This window comes from Octodon degus, unplaced genomic scaffold (assembly GCF_000260255.1).
Source record: "Octodon degus isolate 3935 unplaced genomic scaffold, OctDeg1.0 scaffold00003, whole genome shotgun sequence".
Classification (NCBI taxonomy): domain Eukaryota; kingdom Metazoa; phylum Chordata; class Mammalia; order Rodentia; family Octodontidae; genus Octodon; species Octodon degus.
The window spans coordinates 26,090,052-26,105,402 of NW_004524579.1; the positions used below are offsets into that span (position 1 = coordinate 26,090,052).

At 36.4% G+C, this 15,351-nt stretch overlaps 1 protein-coding gene and 1 pseudogene across 3 annotated transcripts in view; one reads left to right on the top strand and one right to left on the bottom strand.

The window, feature by feature from the left end:
• Dym (dymeclin) overlaps window positions 1–15,351 on the bottom strand; it is a 543,161-nt gene that overhangs the window by 207,017 nt on the left and 320,793 nt on the right. The gene's annotated exons all lie outside the window — the stretch shown is intronic.
• LOC105742001 lies at window positions 13,216–14,357 on the top strand (annotated as a pseudogene).

Genomic DNA, 15,351 nt, shown 5'->3' on the forward strand with positions numbered 1-15,351 from the left:
AAAAAAAAAAAAAAAAAAAGAAATTCTCCTCTATTCCTTGTTATCTAAGTATTGTTTTAAAAATCATAAATAGGTTTTAAATTTCATTGAATGCTTTTTTGGCACCTACTGAGACATTCTCATGATTCCCTTTTATCTGTTAAATCAGTAGATTGTACTGGTTGAATACAGAATGCTAAATCTATCTTACATTCCTAGACTGGATCCTGATGGTTATCTTTTTGTATAATGAGGACGTGAGTAAGGAATAAAAACTGTGGTGCTTATCACTTACTGAGAATATGCTCTGTACCAAGCATTGCTGTGTATTTTCTAACTAAATTAATATACAGTTGCTTAATGAGGAAAGTCTGTTACCATCACATTATACATGAAGAAACGAAGGTAGGACAGAGGTTAATGCGCCTACCAAGTATTATTAGCAATAAGCAATGAAGTCAGAATTTACATCTTGGAAATCTGACTAGACCCTGGACTCATAACTACTTCATTCTCTCTTATCTGGAGTTATTTTATAATTATGGTGGCTATTACTTCTTTCTGTCTGATATCATATACTCTCACCTCCTATTTTAGGAACAGAAACTATTCTCCTAAACAAAGCAAGTTCATGACACAGGTTACAATGACTGTAATTCTCCATTCTCCAGGTCACAGACTGGTCTAATGAGCCACAGGGACACTTCCTCACTGGTTTTCCTCTCTGGTTAGAAGACTGTAAATCTGTAAACCTGGAGACAGCCATAGTCATGGTTCAATTTCAGTGTCATGGAGGAAACTCAGTGTGTTAGGAGGAAGGACAGGTGAAATGGGCGAGTTGGAGGACAAAGAATGAAGTAAGAGAATATATCTAACATTTTCTGCATTTCTCTTGAGGGCTATTCTCTGCTCAGCATATTTAAAACAAATCTCACCCTTTTCTATATATGTTAGAGTCTGACATGACTTATTTCCTCAGCTTGAGATTTCTGCTAAACTATCACTTCTTCCTTAAGGCCTACCACAATCATTCTGCTTACAATCACAATCACAGTCCCGTCCTGGAACATCCTCTTTACACACCCACTACTTTTTCCCTTTACAATTCATCACTTTCTAAAAGCAATGAGCTTTTCTCATATACTTTTATCATTTCTATCATGAGAGTAGATCCTGGCAAACTAAGCCTGCAGACCAAATCCAGCCCCCATCTCACTGGGACACAGCCATGCCCAGTCATTTATGTACTGTCTCTGGCTGCTTTCAAATTACAGTGACAGAGCCGAGTAGCTGTGCCTCAGGCTGTTCAACAGGCAAGCCTAAGGTTACTTAATCATTAAAGTCCATTACAGAAAACATTCAGTGACTTTCAAATGTTTTGTTCACTGCTATACTGCCAGTGCTTAGAATAATACTTGGCACATCAGAGTTACTCAATATTCATTAAATAAAATGTAAAAGAGAAATGCAGTACTTTTGTTAAGTTTAAAATGTCAAAGTTTATCTTGTTTCTGATTTTTTTTTTTAAACAACTACCTGGTAGTTTTAGAGCTAGCAAAGTGTCTTTTCCCCTTAATTTTACTATAATAAAAACAAAAACTAAACGGTATTCTTACCCATTTACCTAATGTAATAGTTGATACATATGTTCTCTTGAGAAGTTTAACTAAGTAACTCAGTGAGGAGCCAGAATCTTCACTTTGTAAACATCCTCATCCTGTATAAGAGGAGGGCAGGAAGACGGGTGAGTGCTGCACCCACCCTGGGGGAGGGGGTAGCCTGCTTACAGTGTAAGGGGCGGGGGAGAGGCTTGCTCTCCCCTCATTCTTGCTCTTGTTGTTTTTGTTGTCTTCTGCTGCCTCTGTGCCATGCCGCCCTGCCTTGGAGCCAGCTGATTATGGACTGAAACTTCCATGAACTGTGAGCTACATAAACCTTTAATTTGGGTGTTGGGTATTTTATCTCAGCAACAAGAGAAAAGTAACCAAGACAACTAGAAATACATTTGCCATACAGTTTTAAACTTTCTATTCCAATATTTTCACTGAATATACAAACAAGAGAATGACAAAGTCAAAATGACTTGCTGCTGGACTGAACATGGGGTATTGAGATGAGAATAGAGGATACGGATCAAGATTTTCGCCTCAGTGTATAGAAGGGAGGATAAGACAGGATGGATTGGGGAGGGAGAGCTTCAGGGAGAACAGCAGGAGTTAACTTTTGGATATGCCAATTTGCAATATCTACTTGTTATCCAAGTGGAGATTTCAAGGAGATAGTTGGGTTTATGAGTCTTGATTCAGGTAAAGATATGTTATCTGGGAACTATAGACATACACCGCAGATATAAAGCCGTAGCAAAAGATGACAATATTCAGAGACCTTAAGGCTACAAACTAAGCTAGCCATGTCAGGAAAAACGATAGCAAATGACTACACAGTTCCAGTAAGATATGGATATTGGCAGCAGTGGGTACTGCAAATGAATATGAACTCCAAAACAGGGGTTCAATATGAACTCCAAAACAGAAAGACTGACTGAAAATTTATACTTTAAAATTCTGACATTGAGTTCCTACGCATGCCCCACTCAACCCAATGGATGTCTTTCTGCACCTCTGCAATAGAACAGTGTTCACTCTCAGAAGGTGCCTGTGAAGGACAACACCAAGACGAGGCAATCAAGTAACATCTCCAGGCAGTCCACTCTGAGAATGCCCTCAGCAAGGTTTGCAGACCCAGGAAAAATACTGGAAGATCGCTTTCAGACGAAACTGAACAGCATTATGACAAAACAACCCATGGATGATGACACTTTGGGGTTCCTCCAAAACAAACAACAAAACCCTGCCCACTTAGAGCACCCTACCTGAAGCTATCAGCCATCAAAGCCCAACTCAAGTACACAGAACTTCAAATCAGTTTTTTAGTGCTTTATTTTTACATACAATATAAACTTTTTGCCAGAGGTCACCAGCGAGAGATACTAAAATGACACACAAGAAAGGAAATAGGAATGTAGATAAAACAGAAAATGAAAGAGAAGTAAATGTCTAAAATGCTGGAATAGGGGCTGGGGAGATGGCTCAGTGGAATAAGCGCTTCCCTGGCAAGTGCAAGGGCCTGAGTTCAATCCCCGATTCCGCAAAATAAAATAAAATAAAATAAAATAAAATAAAATGCTGGAATTACTGAGCTTATAAAGAAAAGTAAATGCATTGCAACAATGAAACAAGAGGTCCTACAAGGAGGGTATCAGAGAAACTAAAATCAATTCTTGGAAAATGGAAATATGACATAAAAAGTTTAATAGAAGGCTTAGAAATAAATTCGAAAAAGTTGGCCAAAAAAAAACAAAACAACAACAACAAAAAAAAACCCTGGAAAACAGCAGAAAAACAACCACTAGAACTGTTCAAAAGTCTAACAGGATTTTTATTTTTAAAGAGAAAAATGGAAGGCATTACTAAATAATTATTTCGAAGGAAGTTCTCATAACTGAAAAACATGACTTTTTAGAATGACAATCCACCAACAAAACAAGAAAAACAAGAAAAGCCCCACATCTATAGCACATAACTAGAATTTCAAAACATTGGAAACAGAAGAAGTTCCAAGAGAGATAGGGCCATATACAAAGTGTCAAAAATTAGTGTGCCTTCAGACATTTCAACAACTACAAAACACTAAGCAACGCCTTCCAAACACAGAAATCACAGTTGTGAATACAGACCTAAATGATACCCATCTTCTAAATTCTAGAATAAAGATAAAAGACTTTAAAAAATATAAATTGCTGTAGAAAATAAATAGAATATTACAGGATATGCAATGTCTGTGAAGAATACCTGACTATATAGATGGAGGTAATCCCAGTATTTGGGAGGCTGAGAGGAAGATCATTGTGAGTTCAAGACCAGACTGGAATACAAAGTGAACTCAAGGTAGCCTGAACTGCACAGTGAGATCCTGTCTCAAAAAGACCAAGGGGAGGAGGGGGAAAGAGTAGCTGGGTATAACAATGCTAACATTGCCTTCTGATCTGACTACTAATGGGCTACATAACTTTGTCCTTTAAGCATGGACTCATGGCTGGGTGCAGTTTAAGATGATGAGTGCCCCTGAAACACTGAACTGGTCTCTTACATACAATGCTACCCTTCCTTTGTCCACCTTTCTACTGCTTAAGAGCATAAAAATCCTTCTGACTATTCCTAGAAAGTACAGACCAGTGACTGCCAAGGGTAAGATTTAGATCAAATCCAAAGTGAAAGAAAGGCAGTAAAAGGAAGGTAGATACTGAGGGCTTTAGCAAATATGGAAAAGATAGACAATTAAAACCTTTCATAAAATTTTAAAAAATTGTCAAGTTCATAAAGTCAGAACCAGTTCATTTTATGAACGTATCATTTTATACTTGCAGGCTAAAACAGGAGTAAACTTCATAGTTTTTTTTTCTTTCTATCCAATTGTGTGATCTTCATAGTCACTTTTAAAATATACACTTATTTATGTAAAATATATACACTATAAACATTTTCTTTCTAAATTCTTTTAAGGCTTTGATTATAAACGTTTGGGCAATGTTCTGTATCAACATGTCAAGTGATTTGTCTTTTACCTTTCTTATTTCATTAAAGAAATTATAAGATGCCAGTATTCCTGCCTTACAGAATTAGAAACAGGAGGTCCTGATTTATTTTTAGTAAAATCAAAAACTAAAAAAACCCCTCATTTTAAGGATAAGTTAAAATTAAGGAGATAATTACATAATTGTCTTTGTTAAGAACATGAATATTTACACAAAGAGTAAGCTGGCCAATTTGCTCACATTTCATTGCCTTAATAATCATAGCTATTGTTTTTAGATATATAAACTACCTTTAAATTCATTTTTATTTAAGATGTATGGTAAACTGGTATTAATTTTATGCCACAGAAGACAAAGAACAAAATAAGAAATTTTAACATCACTATCTTGTTGACTATTAAGCAAGACTTATTAAATACAAATATTTCAAGAATTGTATGGGCAACAGATATGTCCATCAGTACAACAAGTGCCATATAATCAATTACAATCTATATTGCTTTATATTTTAAAACTATAACAAGAACTCAATCACTTCAAAACTTTGAACTAGGGCCGACCAAATAACTCAGAGGATTTAAGCACCTGCTTAGGTACACACAGAGGCCAGGGGTTTGATCCATGGGCCTGCAATGCTGGCTCCACGCCCGGGGTGCACTGAGACAGCAATTGAGACTGTGCATGGTGGTGCCCAGTAATCCCAGTGCTTGGGAGGTTGCAAATAGGAGGATTACTACAAGTCCAATCTATGTAGTGAGACCCTGTAGACACTGTACTAAATACAAAACCAAAAGAAAACAAAACAAAACAAAAAAATGAACTAAAAGCAAAAGATATACATATAAAAGGTAGTAAGCAAACTTCTTGTCCAAACTGTAACTGAAAGCAATCCTACTGCTATAAAAATGTACAAAGTATTTTAAAGTACTTGAAATTATGGTTACAATGTTCAGTATGCCGTTCATAATACAATTACATAATCAAAATCTACATATAGAACCAAAGATAATTAGTCACATAACATGGCAAAGCATACAACTAAACAATGTTGGTTTAATTTTTTTTTGGTGGAACCGGGGATTGAACTCAGGCCCTTGCGCTTGCCAGGGAAGCGCTTATTCCACTGAGCCATCTCCCCGGCCCCAATGTTGGTTTATTGAAAGGAACAGTTTGTGCTTATATTGTTTGATCAGCTTTGCTGGCCTATATCATGTAATCTGAGCAACTATACTGAAGACAATAAAATACAATAACCATTGTTTATTTCCTATTACCTTGTTTTGAAATTCTGTATTATTGTTTATAATGGTTTTCTTTTTCTCTATAAAATAAAAAATTAAAGTAATTTAAAAAATTAAAAATGCTGAAATTTAAGAATTGAATCTCACCAGGTTAAAGTACAATAACTTAAGTCCAAATAAGGAAGACAGATGAAAAGCACAGAGATGACTAACAACTTTTCTTTGACTAACAACTTCTAAAATAATACTATGTAGTTACAACTATTGCTAGTTGAGAATAATGGGCAAAATATAGGCACTGTCAATACATGATCTAGTAACCATACTACCAAAAGCATGAGTGAGTGAAAAAAAATACAAGTGAGTGAAACAGAGAGTCTATCATTAAACATAATTACTTTAACCTTTCAAGCACATTTCTCCTGTGTATTTTTAACTTTAAAATAATTCATTAAGAAAAACATCTAATGAATAGATATAATATGAAAGGGATTTTTAGAAGCAGCTATTTCTAATTTTGACTAAAATTGTTAGATATACTATTTAGCAAGCATAACTAAATTGGTAATCTGATTTAATTCAAAAGAATTTTATTTCTAATATTAATTTAGCTTTATGCCTATTAATGAGTAATACACTAAAAAATCTATATCCCAAAGTAAATACAATAAAAGACTTCACATACAGTACATTGTGAACTAAGTATGTGATTCTAAAGATAATGAACTTATGAAAAGTTTCATAGCATTTTTTCATTTCTACTTGAAAAATATATTCTGTAAAGAGCAAAAAGAGATTTTTCTGGCTTGAAAGAATTTAGGTTATCTTTTTCTATCACTTATTCTTAGTTCTTTAAGAGAACCACACAACTAGCTGGTAGCACACTGATTCAATTTTTTTTAAAAGTCCCATAATATAATGCCACTAATTTATCACAATAATTAGGATTAAAATAATATTTAATGAGATAATTCATTTGGAAAGAGGAATTATCTCCCAGTGGGCACAAAGGGAAGCACAGTGGCAGTTTAAGTTATTATTATTGTGGGTCAGAAGGCACTTCCTAAGTGTAAAGAAATTTCCTCTCAGGGGAAATCTACTAAATAAAGGATGTTTACTATATGTCAGATTTTACAATGATAGTCACAGGAAAACCTGATAATGGTAGCAATCTGGAAAATTTTGTGAAATATCCTCACTTATAACACAATTTATAAAGAGGATATTTTGTAGATGTTGGCTTGAATTTCAGATCCTAAATAGAACTTCAGGATTTCTGCTTAGACCTTAAAATTAAGTACATATAATTCAATTTTGGGAGGGCCATACGAAAAGAAAGTCTTAATTGGAATTATAAGTCTTTACTATTAAGTTCCTTTTTCAATTTCTTCTGGCTTCATTACTAATAAAAAAAAAATTAGATCTGCAAAATCCTGATAGTCATTTATTTCAGTATCTTTGGACTTTTGAGTACTTAATTATAATTTATACTTCTTCTGCACATTTTAAACACTTATATTCCTCTAGCTTATGCTTATTAGTTTCCCACTTCTGTAAGCACAAGTTCCAAGGCATAGATAGCTATTTCTCTCTTCCTCTTTTAGCCTCGTCCACTATGCTGCCTGCATATACCAACAGTTCCAATGGGTTATCCTGGCTTATTTCCCCTCCCTTTTTAAAAACATCTCCTAGCTGTGTTGGTGGATAAAATATCCCCTGACTTGAAGTTTAGAAATACTTTTTAGAAAAACCACAAAACCAAATATATTTACAGTAACTTCAGAGGAAACCCACCATGACTCATCCTGAACTCCAGGGCCAGACGCTTTCTCCCATCCTGAGACATAAATTCAAACCAGAAAGAGAGTTCCATGCCTCAAAGGCCATCAGTGCCCAAAGGGAAACTATAAGCTTAACTCTTATCTTAAAAGTTGTATTAATTTGATTTCACACAATTGTCAAGAAGCTCAATAACAAGCATCCTTAAGTAAAATTTATAAATAAGGCCACAAAAGAAGAAAAGGCTAGTACATGAGTATGTAAACATAGGGAAAACTTAAGAGCAGTATAGCCAAAAAGAGAAAAAGAGTCAAGACAGCAAAAGAGAAACAAATGTAGGAATCCATTATGGTTTAGTAAATGGCACACATTCAAATCAACAACCCTGCAACTCAAGAATCACTGAAAAAAGGAACTTAATTATTATTAAGTTCCTTTTTGCAATTTCTTCTGGCTTCATTACTAATAATTAAAAAAAAAACTAAGATCTGCAAAATCCTGATACTCATTTATTTCAATATCTTTGGACTTTTGAGTATTTAATTATAATTTATACTTGTTCTGCACATTTTAAACACTTATATTCCTCTAGCTTATGGTGCGCAAGGTCTTATAGTCAATAATAACTTCCCCAAAAGTCTGTTACAGCAATGTCTTTATCCAAAATACTTTAAAAACACTTTTAGGCTGTGGGTATAGCTTAGTGGCAAGCTGCTTGGCAAGCATGAAGTCTTGAGTTCGATCCCTGGTTCAAAAAAATTTGAGACAGTCCTTTAGTGAAACATAATTTTGTTATCTAGAAAATATGTGGAACTCCACAATTTCCAAGGATGCCAGATAAACATGGATCACTTACAATGGACTTTAAAGACTTTTGATAGTTACTATAAAATCAACAGAACACTTCTAATATCAATTAAGTTACAATGTTTTTATTAAAATATATTCAACAATGCAGAAAATAAACTTTAATGATCCACATAAATAGCCACTGGTTAAAATATAGCTCTTTACTATCAATAATTGTGAAGATAGAATTCTATCAATAGTTGTAAAAATATTATCATTTTAAGACAAAAATCATAGCTCAAATCAAGCTGGTAGGAAATAATTTCCAGTTTTAAGGACTACAGTTAATGTTTAACCACATAACAGCCCCCCTCCCCCAATCTGGACACAAATTCATGCTTTGTGCTCCCTCTACTGGCTCCATAATTTATTTTTGACAAATTTGTTGTGTAAGGCTTTCCCCTTTAGACATACTAAAAGGAACTGGCTTACTAGATTTGAGATCTTAAAGATAATAACTTAGCTTCCTCCTTTGAGTGATGAGAAAAACAAGAGGTGACATCACTTGACCAAAGTCACATAGCATTCTCAGAGATAAAAGAACTTTGTTTTTTGACTCTTTATACAGTGCTCCTAGTACACAATGATCTCCATGTTTTCATGTACAAGGTCATTATTAAATTGTACTTTGCTACAGGTGGTCTAAAATCTGAAGCTTAGTATTTGTGGATCATGCACACAGATGATTCACTGGACTGTAGTGATAATGAAGAAGGGGATTTAATTAATATTTAGTGAAGACATTTAGGCTCAAACCATATCCATGTGAATAGTGCTCAATTCAAGAAACCTGTTGTAAAGTTTTCTCATACAACAAGTACATAAATTTCTCATATTTTTCTATCATTTCCTTATAAAACATCAAAAGTTTTGGCTTGTAACATATGGTCACCTTTCAGTAAGTCTTTGTGTTAGCAAAAAAACATACATTTTTCTGATAATAATCATGACAACAATGACAAAGATGAGGAAAAGAGAAGATATTAATTATCTATAGAATGTCCATCACATAACAAGTATAGTACTAGAAATTTAGAGAAATCACTGTCAAGAGATTTCTGTCTCTTTTCTGTCTCATTTTACAGAGAAAAATGAGGCAAAGTAGCTTATCTAAGTCTGTTAGACATCACATTCTCTACTACTTCTTTTCTATCTATCTGCTTTGTTATTTATTGTTCATCAGCAGAGATATTAATAGTAAAAATTATTTTCTTGACCAGTACTACCATCCCACCTCCTGAAAAATATCAAAATCTTCAGATAAAAACATTTTATTATATGACTCAATATCTTTTAACGTTTATACTAAAGTGGAGAGGGTTAACACTATTCTTAGTACATTAAGGTATATGATCTACACAATAAATTCTCACCAACCTGCAGCATAATATGTAATTGCAATTAACTTTTGTGCAATGTATTTGTTAAGTAGTCCAGTTTTTAGAAAATTGATAACACTATGTCTAGTCAGATAACAATGCTATAGAGACAGAACAAACAGTCTCAGATTAAGAATTTAATCTCTTCAGACTAAAAGTAAATATTTATTCAGATAGAATATACAAGTCTATCTTTGTTGAGAAGAGACATTTGTTTCTCAATGAAACACATAAATTGTTATCTAAACCACAGACAATTTTTATTCAATCTGAAGATTAATTTTTATGTTTCTTTTGAAACCAGAAAACTTTAGACACCAGTGCCACTCCTTGTTATCTGGTAGTGATTGTTATTTTCTTGGAAATGAGTCATGCTAAATTATTTAGAGAGGAACACACTTTTAAAATGAATATCCTTCTCAGTAAACTATTTAGACAGTACAGAGAATGAATGTTAATATTTTAAAGATGAGACAGTAGTCTAAAGTAAATCTGACTTTAAGAATTTTAGAGGAATTGATGAATATAAATTTTAACACGTTCCTGCCAGCTTGAATCCACTGGTGGTACATGCATGACTGTCCTACCAGGTGGCTTATAAATGATGATATAATCACTGTTATTGGTCTTTTTGCTAATAAAATTAATAAAAAGCCATTTGAGGACATAGTCATGAATGTACCACTAGTGATTCAAGCCACTCAGCAGCAAGACATGAATTATGGCTCCATTCTGAAAGTGTTAACTTTGCACAATTTAAATAATAAATGTAGCAAACATGATATGGTGATTCTGCAGCATCATACATTTATAGACAAGGATTTTCCAACTGAAATTAAATATTTCAGAATTTCATTTTTGATGTTATAATGAAGGTAGTATGGATAATTCAAACACCAGCTCCTCTAATTTCTAGCTTTGTAAACTTGAACACTTCCCTTTTTTGGGGACTCAGTGTCTTTATATGAGGTGATGGTGATAATGATAGCTATGAAATAAGAACTGTGGTGATTAAACTAGGAAGAGTAGTATAAAAACCCTTAATAAATAGCCTATGGGAAAAAGCTGCCAGTCAGTTCTGATTGATTACTGGCATGGGGAATGAGGGTTCTGGGTTACCAGTGTCAATTACATCAAGCTGGTTGGTAGCGTGAAGTCATCTACAGACTTGCTCATTTTCTATCTACCTATTCTATTAATTATTAAGAAGCAGGTACTGAAATTTCTAACTATAATTGTCTACTTGACTTTAACAGTTTTATTTTTTAATCATGCATTTTGAAGGTAAACCACTTACTGAATAAACATCTAGACTTATAACAGTCCCCTTGATGAACTGATTCCTTTGTCATTGTGAAATGAACTGCTTTGTTCTATTAATATTTAAATAATTTGTCTGATATTAACAGATTCACTCTTACTTTCTTTTGACCAGTGTCAGGGATATGGTTATAGTGAAGCCTATTACTTTGGTATTGATTTTCTGTCCCATCTAATCTCTTTTCCTTTAACAGGGGGTCGAGACAGGGTCTTACTAAGCTGTCAAGTTGCCCAGGCTGGGCTTGAACTCTTGCTCCTCCGCTCTCAGCCTCCCAGCATGCTGGGATTTATCAGCTATACTTCTAAACAGTAGTTTGGAAACTCTTTCAAAATAGTGAACAACAATACTCACAGAACTCATCTCATTTGTTTCCCACTTCTCAAGGATTGTTTTCTGCACTTTTGTTTTGTTCTGTGCCTGATGTCTAGGGTCTTGAAAAACATGTTTCTGATGCTCTGTCTGTTTTTGTTGTTGCTATTGATAAATCTAGTCTCCGTTACTCCATCTTGATTGGTAGTAAATTGTGTGTGTGTTTTTTTTTTTGAACATTTGTCTGAAAAAAATCTTATAGTTTCAGAAATTTTATACAGAAACCTAAGGAATATGAAATAAAATCAGTTTAAAATGTTATATCAAATTTTCTAGTTATGCCCATATATTTACCCACTATAAAATATTAAATTTGTGACCTAATTCCCTTCTGCTTCCTTGGTACCTACTATAGTGACTATGTACATTTAATACTATTTACTTAAGGTGCATCCATTTACCTAGCAATGTCCCAAGTTTATCCTTCTTCATGGCTGAGTACTACTCCACTATATAAAAACTCCACATCTTTCTTATTTATTCCTTGTTTGGTGGGCATTTGCACTGTTACCAAGATTTACCTATTACAGACCAGACCACCAAGATACAGGTGAAATCTGGTGCACAGACATTTGGTAAGCAGAGTAATCAGCAAGACTAGCAATGTAAAAGTATTTGAAGCAGTGGCCAGGAGCCAGCAGTGGGCTCTGGAGAGCCCCACCAACAGAAGACCGATCCCAGCCCCCATCCAGAGGCCAAGATCAGCTCCATACCCAGCACACACCCATGACAAACTTGGCTGGAGGACACAGCACATTTATGGGATCTGACTTGGACACTGTCACAATACTATAAACACCAGAAGTATTTTACTACTTTTATTCGCTCTTGTTTGTCTGACTGGCTAGCTTTTTCCTGTCTGGTTGGAGTTTGTCATGTTTTGTTTAGTATTTTGTGGTTATTTTTATTTGTGTGGGGTTTTTCTTTCTTTTTTCTTCTCTTTTTCATTCTTCGCTTTCTTCCCTTTTTTCACTGTTTAGGTTTCTCGTCTTTTGTATCTGTTTTCTTCCACTGATTCTCTTTCTTTCCTCAATTATCTCTTAAAACTTTCAAGTGAGTAAACATTGTCTCTTTCCTTTCTGATCACTTCTCCCCATTCTATTTCACTCTTTTTCTCCTGTGTCCCCCAGTTGCACAAGTCTGGTGACCATCCTATGACCTCTAGCCTTGACTCTACCATATTTGACCTCATTCATCATGTTATGCTGTCTCCTGCCCAGCTTAACCATTTCCTCCCCCTGCAAAAGGGTAGAGTTACTCCCACGAAGGGAAAAATTACTGCATACAAGTACACGGTATATATTTTTGCTCCTGTGGTTGGAGGTAGCAGATTAATGATTTCCATAATTTCTCGGTAGTTAAACTGTACTTGAAGATGCTGTAATTGTTCACTATACTACTTCAACCAGGATGTCATACATGTTATAAGCAGTTTTCTTCCCCTGTGAAATGACAGCAACAACAATGAAAACACAAGTGGAAAAGACTATAATAATCTCTGAGATGCAAAAAAAATGATGCTTAAAATCAAAGATATTACAGTAGATACAGATAAAAGAATAGATGAGCTTAGAAAAAGGCTGGAAACAAAAAATGCCCAACATAGGAAAGAAACAGAATCCATGACGCAAATTCAAACAAAAATCCAGGCCGTGGGGGGGGGGGGGGGTTCGGCGGCCGGAAGAGGAGTAGGTGCTGGTGAAGATGGCGGCAGCTGAGGTCGCGAACTGCATCATGGAGGTTTCCTGTGGCCCTGCGGAAACCAGTGAGAAGCCCAATGAAGAGGACATGACGTCCAAAGACTACTACTTGACTCCTATGCCCACTTCGGCATCCACTAGGAGTTGCTGAAGGATGAAGTGCGGACCCTCACGTACCACAACTCCATGTTCCACAACCGGCACCTCTTTAAGGACAAAGTGGTGCTGGATGTGGGCTCAGGCACGGGGATCCTCTGCATTTTCGCTGCCAAGGCAGGAGCCTGAAAGGTCATTGGGATCGAGTGTTCCAGTATCTCTGATTATGCTGTGAAGATCATCAAAGCCAACAAGTTAGACCACATGGTGACCATCATCAAGGGGAAGGTGGAGGAGGTGGAGCTGCCAGTGGAAAAGGTGGACATCATCATCAGCGAGTGGATGGGCTACTGTCTCTTCTACGAGTCCATGCTCAACACTGTGCTCTACGCCTGCGACAAGTGGCTGGCACCCGACGGCCTCATCTTCCCTGATCGGGCCACATTGTATGTGACAGCCATTGAGGACTGGCAGTAAAAAGATTACAAGATCCACTGTGAGCAGGGCCAAGAGACTTGGGTGGCCTCGGGGCCCTGGGCCTGTCTTCTGCTGCTCGCCCTGCATGCCTCCTCCACAGGGTGGGAGAATGTGTATGGCTTCCACATGTCCTGCATCAAGGATGTGGCCATCAAGGAGCCTCTGGTGGACGTGGTGGACCCAAAGCAGCTGGTCACCAATGCCTGCCTCATAAAGGAGGTGGACATCTACACTGTCAAGGTGGAAGACCTGACCTTTACCTCCCCATTCTGCCTGCAAGTGAAGCGGAACGACTACGTGCACGCGCTCGTGGCCTACTTTAATATTGAGTTCACACGCTGCCACAAACGGACTGGCTTCTCTACCAGCCCCGAGCCCCCATACACACACTGGAAGCAGACAGTGTTCTTCATGGAGGACTATCTGACAGTGAAGACAGGCGAGGAGATCTTTGGCACCATTGGCATGCGGCCCAACGCCAAGAACAACCGTGACCTGGACTTCACCATCGACCTGGACTTCAAGGGCCAGCTGTGCAAGCTGTCCTGCTCCACCGACTACTGGATGCACTGAGGCGGCACCCAGGGCCTGTGGCATTCTTAGGCAGTTTGGGGTCCCCCTTCCTCTCCCTCCCTCCCACAGAAGGGGGTTGCTGGGGCTGGGGGCATGGGGAGGGCACATTGTGACTGTGTTTTTCATAACTTATGTTTTTATATGGTTGCATATACGCCAATAAATCCTCAGCTGGGACCTGGAAAAAAAAAATCCAGGCCATTAAAACCTCCACTGAAAGTATATATACAACAGACTGAAAGGAGATGAGATAGAGTAACAGATCTTGAAGAGAGAACTGCAGCTAGTGAGCACGATAAGAAAACATCTTTAAAACAGCAAGGGACAGCTGAATATGGCAGCACATATCTCTAATTCCAGCACTTGGAAGGCTGAGGAAGGAGGATCATTACGAGTTTGAAACCCGCCTGGGCTACAAACTGAGCTCAAGACCAGCCTGAACTGCATAACGAAACCCCAACTCAATAATAAATAAATAATAAATAGCAAGAGACAATAAAAAAAATCAATTTAACAGCTACAAATGAAGCAAAGAAGAATAACAAGATTGGGGTCAATGAGAAAGGTGGAGACAGCATAAATGCCATTAAAACAACAACAACAACAACAACAAAAAAAATCTCTTCACAGAAATAATGGCACAAAACTTCCCAAGTATGGATAAAGAATTAGACATACAAATAAATGAAGCATACAGAACCCCAAACAGTAAAACCAAAATAAAACTACAAAAAGACATACAATAACCAAATTCCAGAAATTCAGTACAGCAACAGAATATAAAAAGCTGTGAGAGAAGAGAAAGAGAATACCTATAAAGGAAAGCCCATTAGAATCATGGCAGACTTCTTAAACCCTTAAGTCAAGAAGAGCTTGGAGTGAAGTATTTCAAGTCCTGAAAGAAAATAACTTCCAATTCAGATTGATGCATCCTGAAATATTATCTTTCAAATTTAATGGAGAAATAAGATACTTCCATGACAAAGAACAACTG